This window comes from Marmota monax, unplaced genomic scaffold (genome assembly GCF_021218885.2).
Source record: "Marmota monax isolate L192 unplaced genomic scaffold, Marmota_monax_Labrador192_F-V1.1 WCK01_AAM20220418_F8-fsc00105, whole genome shotgun sequence".
NCBI classification, from domain to species: domain Eukaryota; kingdom Metazoa; phylum Chordata; class Mammalia; order Rodentia; family Sciuridae; genus Marmota; species Marmota monax.
The window spans coordinates 4483672-4495886 of NW_026692947.1; positions in this window are offsets into that span (position 1 = coordinate 4483672).

Below are 12215 nucleotides of genomic sequence, written 5' to 3' on the forward strand. Positions count from 1 at the left end.
TCACAAAAGTTTCGGAAGCTCTGTGGGCCTCAATTTATTATCTGTAGAATGAGGTTAATAATGGTACCTCCTCATAGGGATGTTGTGGGAATTCAAATTACTGCATATAAAGTGCTTGGAAATACCTGGCACTTATCAAGTGCTATGTTAAGTACTTGTAATTATTATTGGGGTAAGAATTTAAAAAAAAAAATACCCTATAGACAGTGCCTCACAGAATAAGAGGCATCTTTTGTTATTACTTGAAATCCAAGTCCCATTTGCTTAATGAGCATTTTCTCACCTTCCCCATCCTTATAAATCACATGCTTACTGGCAGTAGTATATCAGCAAATGACACAAACTCCCATTCTCAAGCACTGCTCTGTCACAGGTGAGATGGGTCAGGGACCTGGTACTTAGGTTTTGGAGTTGAAAGTAATGAGGGGGAAACTAGAGGAGTGGTGTTATGGATTGAATTGTGCCCCACTTCCAAACCCATATGTTGAAGTTCTAACCTCCAGTATCTCAGAATGTGACCTTATTTGGAGAGAGGGTCTTTAGAGTGGTAATCAAATTAAAATGAAGTCATTAAGATAAACCCTAATCCAGTATGACTGATGCCCTCAAAAGGGAAGTGATTTGGACACAGAGGTATACACTCATAGAGGGAGTATGATGCAGAGAGAAATGGAGAGAAGATGGTGGTCTACAAGTCAAGGAGAGAGACCTGGAATAGATCCTCCCCCCACAGCTCTTGGCAGAATCTAATGACACCTTTATTTTGGACATTTTTTTCCAAACCAGAGATTAAACCCAGGAGTGCTTTACCACTGGACTATATCCCAAGACAGTTTTTTTATTTTGAGACAGGGTCATGTTAACTTAACCGTGTGACCCTCACTACTTTTGTTGTGAGGCTGGCCTCAAACTTTCGATTCTCCTGCCTCAGCCTACCAAATCCCTGGAATTACAGGTGTGAGCCATCATACCTGGCTGTTTTGGACTTCTAATCTCAAGAACATTGAGAAAGTCTGACACCGTGGCGCACACCTGTAATCCCAGCTACTCAGGAAGTTGAGGCAGGAAAATAGCAAATTCAAGGCCTGATTGGCTAATTAGTGTGAACCTATCTCAAGTTAAAAACCAAAAAGGATGGAGTTGTAGCTCAGTGGTAGAGCAGCCCTGGGTCAAATCCTCAATACTGCAAGGGGGAAAAAATGAGATAATAATTTTATCTTTTTTAAGCCACCTCATCTGTGGTACTATGTTATGGCAGTCCGAGTAAATTGATATGAATTGTAGAGCCCCTGATAATAATGTAGGTTTTTTCCTAGCCCCAACTCAGCTTTGGAATGTAGCCACCAAAGGCTGGGAAGGTAGCAAGGCTGCAGCCAGCCTCCGAGTCAACCACTGCCCTGTAGCCACTCTTCTCTTCACTGGGAGGGGCTAGCTCACCAGGCTAGCCTGCTCTTTACTGCTAATGAGCTCACTTAACAAGCAGCATCTTCCAACTGGCCTAGGGTTGGGCTGCTGAGACCAAGCCAACAGTCCATTTCTAGTGTGTATGCAGATTGGTAGGGGTTAGGGGGAGACCACCCCATTTGCCATTTGAGAGAAGCCAAAAGTCCAACGGCATCCAAATATGAGCCACACACAGTCACTTACTTTTGCACTAGTTGAAATTCCCATAACTAAAGTGATTTCTTAAGGATCTTCATTAGAAGATACACATTTTAAAATGAGGAAATTTTGAGATAGGGGAGTTTTATTCTAGATCCTCTATTCCAGTGATAAAATTGGCTTAGAGACTTTTGTTTGACCCACACAGAATTTTAAATACCAAGAGATTTCACATAAACATCTAGATTCACAGCATCTCTTGAAGGGTCATGAGTTCCTGGACACTCTGACCAAAAGTTCTACCAGGCAACAGCAGCCCATTTAAAGGAAGCCTACACCTTACAATCAGGACAACCCCACTCTATTGAGCTTTCTCATTTACTTTAACTGCCTGACCTTGTAGACATCTGAATCCAAGTCCCTGCTTTTTATAGATGAAAAATCCATAGGTAAAATAATCTTTCAAAGTCACCAGGCAAGTCACCCACAAAGCCAAGACCAGAACTCAAACCCAGGGCTCTTTCCACTGGGAACCTGTTCAGCATTCCAGCCAGAATCTATTCTGAATGGTGCTATACTGTTTGTTGTCTATTTTTTTTTCCAAAATCACCCATCAATCCAAGTGCCATTGAACTAAGTAAAGCCCCAGTGTTCATGTCACTCTACTGAGGAATCAATGAAAGGAGAGAATGCAAGAACAATTAAGATGGAGATCAGGAGGAACTTTCTGGCTCTTCAAATGATCAGACCTGGCAGTAGGCCACTCTGAAGTCTTCTTTGCTTGAGACACACCTCCTGCTTTGGTCTGGGGGTTAACAACATCTTGTGAGCACTTCCAAAGGGCACCAAAGGAATCTATTCTTCTGTATTCCCAATGTAGCCCCTTCGGGGTTCAGACATCCCCAGTGGGACTCAGCCTGTGATGTCCTCTGTTGCTGCTCAGGTGGAGCATTGCTGACTCACTTGTGAGTCTGAGTTTCAGGCAGAGTGATGTACACTTCATTACAGGGCCCCGGATTCACAGCCACAGGGAGCTGGGGAATTCCCTTCTCCCACTCCCAGTCAAGTGCAATTGAACAAAGTAAAGCCCCAGTGTTCATGTGTGCTTTATTTTGTGGAAAGGGGTCTTTTTCACTATTCAGAGACTTTAACCTCTGTAATTTCAGACTTGTAACAAAAAAAAAAAAAAAAAAAAGTCCTGAGCTCCAAATCCTACTTTCTTCTTGGCACAGCAGAGGGTGTGGCAACTGGGAACCTTCCCAAGGGCTCCATACAATGGAGAGCTTAGTCTTGCTGGAGTCCCTGATAATAAATAATATCTGAGATTAGACTGCCAGTTTGGTGGGGTTGCTGAAAAGGAAGTGGGACTATTAAGTTAAACCAATTCTGCGCTCTCTCAAAGGAACTCAGGCCCCGGAAAGTATTCTGGAGCCTCAGATCTTCTCCAAATCCTTTCTTGGTCCTGGTTTATCTCAGCCTCCATCCAAGATTTCAAGGTACCAGGAATAGAGATGAGCCTAACACATTTTGTAAACCACAGTCTAAACTGAACACACATTGGTTGTTTTTATTTTTAATTTTTTAGTTTTTATTTTTGGTTATACATGACAGTAGAATGTATTTTGACATATTATACATACAGGAAATGTAACTTCCCATTCTTGTGGTTGTACATGATGGGGAGTTATACTAGTAATGTATTCATATACGAACACAGGGAAGTTACGTCCGATTCATTCTACTGTCTTTTCTATTCTCATTCCCCCCGCCTTCCCTTCATTCCCCTTTGCACACATTGGTTGTGGCTCTGTTATTGACCCTGTCTCTGTCATCTCACGCGATATGGATTGTATTCCAGAATATACTTCAAATCATAGAATCACGAGATGGTGGGGAGCCACAGTAGGCTGGCAATATAAACACATGAATGAATCTCACTTTGCAACCCTAGCAATGGAACAGACTTAGGCTTGAAACTCTATGAGAATTCCCCACTACTGTGTTCAGAGTTATTCATTTATGACTCTCTTTATCCTTGAACCAAAATGAGAATGGGTGAGTGTTCTCAAAAAGCAGATTTCTTGCCAGGCATGGTGACACATGCCTGTAATCCCAGTGGGGGAGACTAAGGCAGGAGCATCAAAAGTTCAAAGCCTGACTCAGCAAAAGCAAGGTGTTAAGCAAGTCAGTGAGACCCTGTCTCTAAAAAAATACAAAATAGGGCTGGGGATGGGACTCAGTGATCTAGTGCCCCTGAGTTCAATCCTCAGTACCAAAAATAAAAAAGCAGCTTTTTTATTCCAAAATTGACTATGTGGGAGGAGGAGGAAAACCAAGGCTCAATTAAATCACTTGAAGGTAAGCCCCCTCCCCCAGCCCTCCAGTTATTCTTCCTCCCCTTCAGGGCAAACCTGAGAGTCTACTTCCCATCTCACCCTGGCCAGGTGAGTTTCCATGGCTCTACAGACCAAAGAAAGCTGATCAAGAAACTATAACCACCAAAAATGTAAAGGTTTACAGTTCCAATTTTAAATATGCTGTCCTATGGGGATGGAGCAGTGGCCTGAAGATCAGCTCCGAACAACCTGTCCTGCAATTATATGCTGCTTTGAAGTGAGCTACTGGATATGGAAGTTCTCTGAGATTGGCAGAGTGGCATGTGGATGGGATTGACCACCACTGCTATCACCCGCCCTTTATTTGCTCTGCATGAACATTCTCTCCAGGCCTCTGTCAAGTTCTTGAGGACAACCAGACAGGAACTATTTAGGCCAGGAAATCCTACCACAGTGTTGGACTCAATGAGAGCTAAAGGAGAATTGCACAATTTGTTGGCTTCAGAAAAATGAGGTATGTGTGGATACAGAATCTCTTTTTTGGGGGGGGAGCAGTATATCAAGAAGACAAACTTCTGATCAATATGATCGATAGACCAAATGTGTTTCTCTCTTCTCCATCCTCAGATCATTCCAGTACAATTACAATAAAGAAATGTGTGTGTGTGTGTTGGCCGGGCATGATGGAATATGCCTGTAATTCCAGCAGCTTGGGAGACTGAGGCAGGAGGATCGTGAGTCCAAAGCCAGCCTCAGCAACTCAGTGATATCCTGTCTCTAAATAAAATATAAAAAATGGCTGGAGATGTGGCTCATTGGTTAAGCACCCCTGGGTTGAATCCCAGTACAAAAAACAAACAAACAAACAAACAAATAAAAACTGGATAAGAGGTTTCAACAAAAATACCAGGAGACAAAATATTATTTCAGCAAAAATAGGGAGTGCAGAGAGTTGATGTTTTGGTTATAAAGCTTACAGGACTTTTTATTTTATTTTATTTTATTTTATTTATTGCAGGGATTGAACCCAGGGGCACTTAATCACTAAGCCACATCCCCAGCCCTTTATATGTTTTAGTTCGAGACAAGATCTTGCTACATTGCTTAGGGCCTCACTAAATTGTGAAGGCTGCCTTTGAATTTGTGATCCTCCTGCCTCATCCTTCTGAGCCGCTGGGATTACAGGTTTTTGCTACCACACCTGGCACAGATACATTACATTAACAAAAATATTTTCAATATTACTTTTTTTTTTTAAGAGAGAAGAAAGAGCCTGCAAAGGAGGTGAACAAATGCCACAGACCCTAGTTCCAACAGGGTCTAGCTAGAAAACTCTAGAGGCAGCCCTGAGTTCCAAAGAACAAACTGCTTTGAGTCAAAACTTATCTCAAATTTCCCTTCTTTCATTTTTTAATTGTCTGAACTACCCAAACCTCGGTTTACTAACGTTAAATAAGAATGCTGCCTATTTCACAGGACTGACCAAAGGATTAAATGAAAGAAAACAATAATGATCTCAGCAGACATTTTTTTTCCTCACTTCTGTATTCCCCACCCACATCCATCTTTAGGCAAGAATATGGCATGGTTCTTGGCAACCAATATTCATTTAATAAGAACCTGTGAAATAGCCAGGTGTGGTGAGGTGCACCTGTAATCCCAACCATTTGGGAGGCTGAGGCTGGAGGACCATGAGTTCAAGGTCAGTCTCAGCAACTTAGAGAGGCGCTAAGTGATTTAGTGAAACCCTGACTCTAGATAAAATATTAAAAAGGGTTGGGGAGGTGGCTCAGTGGTTAAACACCTCTGGGTTCAATCCCTGGTACAGAAAGAAAGAGAGGGGGAGGGAAGAAGAGAGAGACAGAGGGAGGGAGGAAGAGAGAGAGGGAGGGAGGGAGGAAGAGAGAGAGAGAGGGAGGAGTAAGGAAGGAACAGACAGCCAAACTGTGAAATTCAGGAACAGAAATGTATTTCTATATATTTATTCTTGAAGCAGAAAGAATATGAAGCACCTCATTTCTGTTGACTACATTAGGAGTAAGGTCCAAGTGGGGACCTCAGAGCTAATGAATATCCCTTGAGAAGATGCAGTTTGCTAAAGGACAGAGAAGGGAGAGTATAGATGAGAGGTTCATCGACAAAGTAGCAGCCCCACCCCTTCACCCATCCACTGTGAGAACCTTCTCTTAATGCAGTCCACATGCCCAGCCTCAATCCAGACTAATCTAGTTAACAACTCTGTGATTGTATAGAAAAAACAAAGATGATGTCTATAGGCATTTCCACTCTCTTGAGTGGTTCTAGGCTGACCAGAGACATCCTACAAACTCCTTCAACCCCAATTTCTCCACAAGGCCTAAAACTTTAGTTACCTAGTATTCAAAGAGGCCATTGGATCTGGTCCCTGCCCCTAGACACTGACAGCCCCAACTCAATTCCTACAGCTTAAATCCCAGCTTTGTCTGACTAAGGTGCTAAGATCTGAGCCACCTTTTAAAATGGCTAGATGCCACAGAGGGTTTGCTCAGACAAGGAAGAAAAGGGGGGTATATATATATATAAAAACTACAGGAGTTCAGCTGGATATGGTGGTTCATGCCTATAATCCTAGTAACTTGGGAGGCTGAAGCAGGATGATGGCAAGTTCAAAGCCAGCCTCAGCAATTTATCAAGGCCCTAAGTGACTTAGTAAGACCCTGCCTCAAAATAAAAAGGGCTGGGGATGTGGCTCAGTGGTTAATCTCCCCTGGGTTCAATCCTGGGTACAAAAAAAAAAAAAAGATCTAAATTTCCTTTCTCTCCTGAGCGTTATCTTAGCCAGGTGTTATAGGAGATCTATGCTGAACTCCTATTTTTTTAACCCAGGGGCACTTAATCACCGAGTCACATCCCCGGCCCTTTTAATTTTAATTCTTATTTTTTAAATTTTAAGACAGGGTCTCACTAAATTTCTTAGGGCTTCTTTAAGTTGCTAAGGTTGGCTTTGAACTCATGATCCTCCTGCCTCAGCCTCCGGAGTTGCTGGGATTACAGGCATGTACCACTGTGCCCAGCAAATTTGGGCCTTTTTAAGACAAGTTGAGGCCAGAACTCTGGGGCACAGGAGAAACAGGCATCTTTCCTTCGTTCATCATTCAGTCGATATTTATTGAGCATCTACTATACAACAGAAAAACATCCCTGCCCTTTTGAAACTGACTCCCTCCAATTGTCTCCTGTTCCTGTGGATGCCCTCTGTTTAAACTTTACTGATGTCTTCTTCTACTGTTGTAATCATCTCCTAACCCGGGTCCCAGCCCTACTACTATCTACCCTACAACCCTCCTGAGCTCTGATCTCACCGCTCTCCTCCTGCTCAAGAACACTCCATGATTTCCTCATGTTCGTTGAATGAAGAAACTTCACTCATTAAATGAATGTGTATTGTGTTTCTGTTCTTGATGCTGATGACATAACTATAGAGCAAGACTGACAGATAACAGTTTCTGTTCTCATGGTACTTATATTCTAGTGGGGGAGACAAACATGGGTAAATAAGTAAAGCATGTTAGTTGATGGTAATTTCTAAGAACAATAGGGCACCTGAAAGAGATTAGGAAGTAGCGTGGGTGCAATCAACTTTTAGACAGACTAACCAGGAAGATGTTATCTGCACAAAGACCTAAGAATATGATAATGGGAGACGGGAGACATGGATTTCAGAGGGAAGATCATTCCAGAAAGAGGCTGACTAGTGAAAAGGCCCTGACGCACGCACGAGGATGCTTGCCTGATAAAGACAGGCAGGGAGGTTATTGTGGCTGGAACATAGAGGAATGAGTGAAGGGAAAGTGGTAGCATACAAGGTGTGAGAGGTAAAGACTGCTAGTTTTACTCTGGGAGTAACAGGAAGCGCTGGAAGCTTTTGAGCAGAAAGAGAGAGGACATAACTTGTTTTTAAGATTATGCTCATTGCTGTATTTCAGAAGGGAATGGAAGACTAGTGAGAAGGACCTTTTCTGGCCCTTGCCTACCTTTTCAATCATATCTCTTAGCATTCCTATGCCCTTCGACCATATTAAATTTGTCTTCCTCAAATACACTTGCACCTGCTGACCCTACCATCCTTGATGAAATTTTCACCAATTGGATTATTAAGAAACTAACAATTGGACTAATAGTTACTGCTTATGAAGTATCAACAACTCCATTTCAACACCGTTCATGCAGTATCTAATTTTATTCACAGATATTACTTCATTGAATGTTTCTATTTTTGTCCTGGTTTATTGGGAAAATGGGGGCTTTTTACAAGTTGTCACCAATTGGAAGGCTTCTGGACCCAGCTGAAATCTCAAGTGGACCATTTGCATCTTGGAAGGTCTCCTGACTATGTGACTTTTGGGAATTTCCTCACAGGAAGTCTTCACAAAGAAAAAAAGGGTATTTAAGATGTTCCTTAAAAGTCAGTATCAGTTTTCTGGAAAGAAAGATGGAAGCAAAAAACATTTCGAGCAAATACAATTGCATCACAACAGTTCAGAGGTACCTCACAGAATAATCAGAGCATTATGATTTGCTGAAGCATTTGCAGGGTTGAATTAGGCAGGAGAAAGATCTGGAAGGCCTCAAATGTCATACAGAAGACTGGACTTTCTCTTTACAGTGAAAGGTCATTTAAAGGTTTTAAGTTAAAAAAAAAAAATCATATAGGTTGAGCAAGGTAGGAGTGTCCAGAAATGGTGAGGGCTGTAGTCACCTGGACAGCATACTTTCTGTTTATAGAAAGAAGGTACCAATCTCTGGTTGATGGTTGCCGTACAGAAGTCCAGGCCCATAGCATGGTGGCACATGCCTGTAATCCCAGAGACTTCAGAGGCTAAGACAGGAGGATAGAAAGTTTGAAGGCAATAAGGGAGAACCTGTCTCAAAATAAAAATTAAAAAGGGCTGGGGATGTAACCTAGTAGTGAAGGGCCCCTGGATTCAATCCCTAATACAAAAAGAAAAAGAAATACAGGCCCAGTTTTACCACTGGGAAAGCTAGGTTTTGATGCAAAAATCTACTAATTTTGTATATATTTGCAACAAATTTTTAATTACATGAGCCATATAAAATGCCCTATAGGATGCGTTATTCAGGAACATCTCATCCATCTTGTTGACCAGTATATTCCCAGGACCTGGCATGCAGCAGGTATACAATACACATTTGCTAAATGCATGTGTATTGAGTTAGTTAATAGCACTCTGATTTTACACATGAGTAAACAGAGGCTCATAGAGGATAATCCCCCAGATTACTTGGAAAAATAGCCACAATTGGGTTCAAATCCAAACCTCTGAACTCCAAAGAGAGAAGTTGATGTGCAAGAAAGATAGAATAAGAATAGAAAGAGTTCTTCCTCGGGCTCTCATATGACCCCCTAACCCAGGGCTATCCTCACATATTATTGATGTCCCGTGGATGGCTCCACCTACTTTTCATTTCCAGAGAAACTTCTGATCCCACTATCTGGGACTGTTTTTTTCCATCTTATTTTTTCAGACTTAGGAATCCGAGATGAGGCAGCCCACATACCACCTGTCCCTCCCTAGCACAGCGACATCTGCATAATGCTGAGCTGCTAGTGTAACAGTTGCTTCCAGGCTTTTCAAATCCAAAGAAGGACCCACCAGGCCTATGCTGGCCAGATGCCTGGACAGCCAAATCCCTTAGGGGTAGCCAGAGAAACTTCAAAGCTCTATCTTCTCTAGTTCACTATTTACTAAACATTCATAGCAAAGCTGGCCGTGGTTGCTGCCTAAGTACAAGAGGAAGGAGGTGGGAAAATAGTAGACTGAGTTGAAGGGGTATTTGAGGAAATATTATACCAGCACTGGAGGCTTCTAAAATAAGAGTCAGTATTTCTACTAAGCTGTCAGTTGAAATAAAAGCAATCCTTCCTTTCTCTCTTCCTCCCTTCCTCAGTCCGTCAGTCAGTCAGTGAATAGTTAATAAAGACCTTTAATGTTCCACATACTCCATAACTGGCAGGTAATGATTTGAACAATGCCCATGAGCTGAGTGTATCTCATTGTTCATATGTCCATGCATTTTTCTTAAGATAAGGAAGGATGGAAACATTGGTATGTTTTACCAACCACATAATTCTTGGGGAGGGGAGGTGTTGTTCTGTAATATAATGAGTAATTTACCCAAAATGAGCTTTTCTGGAATCCCTCAAGAATTCTGGAAGGAAAAGTTGTGGTTGAACATGCTGCCCCTCTTTGCCCAGGATTCTCCTGCACAGCCATTGCCAGTCAGTCAACCAGGTTCATCTTAGACACTTTCTCTTTCTTTAAGTGACTCTATTTTCAAGTATATTGGGGGATTTTTTGGTAACATTTAATTTTAAAAAGAATTTCATCCAAGGTCCCAGAGCTGGTAAGTAGTGAGGAGGAAGCTGGCCCCACCTGCTCAGTCTGACTCTAAGCCTTTCCATTAGGTCATGATGGGGGACTCAGGGTTGGAGCTTTGGAATGTTAATCTTGCCCAGAGGCCTGAAGTAAGATCCCAGGATGTGAATTTGTGTGGCCATCTGTCTGTCCTGGGGGTGGAAGAAAGCAATATGCTCTATCCTTGACCCTGGCTGAGCCCATGGATCTGGAGCTTCAAGGGCCTGGGAAATTTTCTACAAGTGTCAGTGTCTGTAGGCCCCAAGAGTTTCACTCTGGCTCAGATCAGACATAGCAACCTCCCAGTCACAGTTCTGTGCTGTGGCAAGTATCAGCTTGTCTTCCCTTCCCCACCCTGCCAGGGAAACCTGCAGCATTTCTAGTTCAGGCCCAGACCCGTCCTGGCAGCCCAGATTCCATTGCCTAGGCAGGAAGCTGATCTCAGCCCAGTAACCATTTCTCTCTGGTTTTTGTCACAGAGGAATTTCCATTCCAGCAGTTTGGGGTGATGGGGGTGGGTGGCCACTGTTTTCTCTCTGAAGCTATAGAGCGGTAGGTGGAGGTAAGGGTATAGAGAAGAAAAGATGGGAGGGAAGGGTGGACAAGCTTTAGAGATTCCGTGCCTGAGGCTGCTTCACCCCCAAATTCCAAGTCAAAGAAAGGAGCTGGGAAGTGGGAAGGCTGGACTCTAGGTCCAGCTGTCCAGACTTTGAGGTGCTACCCATGAGCTGAAAGGAGAATTCTCATATTCCCAGATGAGGGTGGGAAAGAGGCTGGGCCTGGGCAGGTCTGCAGAGTCCTTGTTCCCTCTGGGGGAACACGCCCAGACTTGCTGAACTCTCAGGTCTGATTCTGTTAGGTCAGAACCAGGTTGTGATCTTGTGTGTGTGTGTGTGTGTACGCACATTTCTGTGTGTTTGGGCAATACCTAGGGCAGACTGCCAGATTTAGCAAAATAATTATACAGGAGACCCAGTTAAATTTAAATTTCAGATAAACAACAAATATACAAATGCATTAAGTAATTATTTGTTGTTTATCTAAAGTTCAAATTTAACTGGGACTCCTTGATTTTATCTGGTGATCTCAATATAGGGGGTCAGAGCTTAGAGAAACTGAACCTTGGCTGACACTCTCCAATTCCATCACTCTCCAATCCCAGTAAAGTGAGATCCAGTTTAAAGACACAGATACCCGCCTTGCCCCTTTCCTCATCTGGAAGCAGGAGAATTCCTTGGGCATTGGCTTTCCAGGCCCCTGCCTGGGGCCCCAGCCCACACAGCTAGGCTCCTCCAACTTTAGTTCTCAAACTCCAGAGACTTTCATGTCAACCGTTAATGCCCCATCCTGGAGCCCCTTTGAAGATGAAAAGCTCTCCTGAAAAGTGAAATGCTCTGTTGTTGTAATTAGCATAATTAAAAGCAATTTTTCTCATGGTCCCATAGAAAACTGCAACCCCAGCTCTGGCCTCTGTACCCACCCCATCCTGACTTAGACTGGGTTTGTTTTGATTTTTCTTTCCAGACAATTCTTTGGCAGGAGAAGGCTGCCAACTCTCCAGGTACAATCCTCACCCTCTCCTGGAACATGTCTATATGTATTTTCCTATGATGGAAGCACCTTGTGAATAGTAAATCCTGGAGCTATCATTTCAACCATAGCCCTAGACCTAGACAGAAGGAGTGACAGATGCTGCAGTGTCACTGGTCAACCCAATGCCCTTCCTGCTAAGAGCCAACTTTTCCCTGATTCTAACAGCCAGGTTATTGCTGTGCAGAGTGACCATAAAGGAGAATATGTAAGCACTTTTCTCCTAAGGTAGCTGGTCACACAATGGTACTAACAGCAGCTAGAGACCATG